The sequence below is a fragment of the Capsella rubella genome, unplaced genomic scaffold, assembly GCF_000375325.1.
Source record: "Capsella rubella cultivar Monte Gargano unplaced genomic scaffold, Caprub1_0 scaffold_1, whole genome shotgun sequence".
In the NCBI taxonomy this organism is placed as follows: domain Eukaryota; kingdom Viridiplantae; phylum Streptophyta; class Magnoliopsida; order Brassicales; family Brassicaceae; genus Capsella; species Capsella rubella.
Genome location: NW_006238923.1, coordinates 16,456,319 through 16,457,401, shown reverse-complemented (window position 1 = coordinate 16,457,401; position 1,083 = coordinate 16,456,319). Strand labels below are relative to the sequence as shown.

The window sequence follows — 1,083 nt, the reverse complement described above, 5'->3', positions numbered from 1 at the left end:
CGCCAGCAAAACGAAGACAACCTTACAGCAAGACTAATTTCAGTCCACCATCAGTGAATAGCAAAAAAGGTACGAAATGTAAAAAACTATCGGAATTTGGTAGTATTCAATTATCTTATATCTGAATGATTAACCCATTTCAAATGTATTTCAATAAACGTGAGTAATAGGAGGAGTAAAACAAGGTTTGTCGATTACAAGGCGGAACACTTCTTTACGATTTGTTAAGAAGCTTGCTAGGCAGTGGAAACCTAATCAGCAAAGAAATCATCTTGCAAGCGGAAACAATATATGCGATCACCTTCAAACAACTGGAAAGAACACTATAACAGAACTTCAATCAATCAGAACAGGTTAATCCTACATTCTTAATCCAGATTGAGCATTGTCTACAAAATTGAGATAAACATCTCTAACATTGTGTATTTATTATGCTAACTATAAGTAACACTTATATCACAGATGAGCAAACATACCAATGCACCAGCAGTAGTGATTGTCATGACTCCGAAACCTCAGAAGATGAATCTGAAAATGAAAATGTTTCAGTAGAAGTTAGTAAAGGATTCCAGATTCTGAACATGTTAGATGAGAGTTTGACAAAAGCTTTTTCTGCTAAGACTAAAAACAAATCTAAACCAAGGTTAAGGAAGAAAGAAACAGGTACTACACTTTACAAAGATTTAAAATTCATAACAGTCACATAAAACTAATATATTCATATTCATTTTTAACTAACAAATAGACATTTGTGGTTTCAGATTATCTTGATCATGGAGATCCTACATACTCATGTTCTTATTGCGGAGCAATAATGTGGTACGGTGAGCGCATTAACCGACAAAGAAAGGAACGTAACCCAACATTCTCACAGTGTTGTTTAAAAGGAGCAGTACAATTGCCTTTCTTACATAATCAGCCAGAGCTACTGTTTGCTTTGCTAACAAATGACGATGAATTGAGTCGGCATTTCAGAGAGAATCTAAGAGCATACAACATGATATTTTCATTCACATCACTAGGTGGATGTTGTGAAAACAATGTTGTTAAAGGACATGGTCCTAACATGTTTCAGATACATGG

The 1,083-nt window shown here is 34.7% G+C and overlaps 1 long non-coding RNA gene across 12 annotated transcripts in view; it reads right to left on the bottom strand.

The window, feature by feature from the left end:
• The window catches only part of LOC111832621, a 10,989-nt gene that overhangs the window by 4,187 nt on the left and 5,719 nt on the right, over positions 1-1,083 (bottom strand). For all 12 annotated transcript variants that reach the window (XR_002835508.1, XR_002835507.1, XR_002835510.1 and 9 more), the window contains one exon: positions 477-528. This is a non-coding gene — a long non-coding RNA (uncharacterized LOC111832621). The remainder of the gene's footprint in view (positions 1-476; positions 529-1,083) is intronic.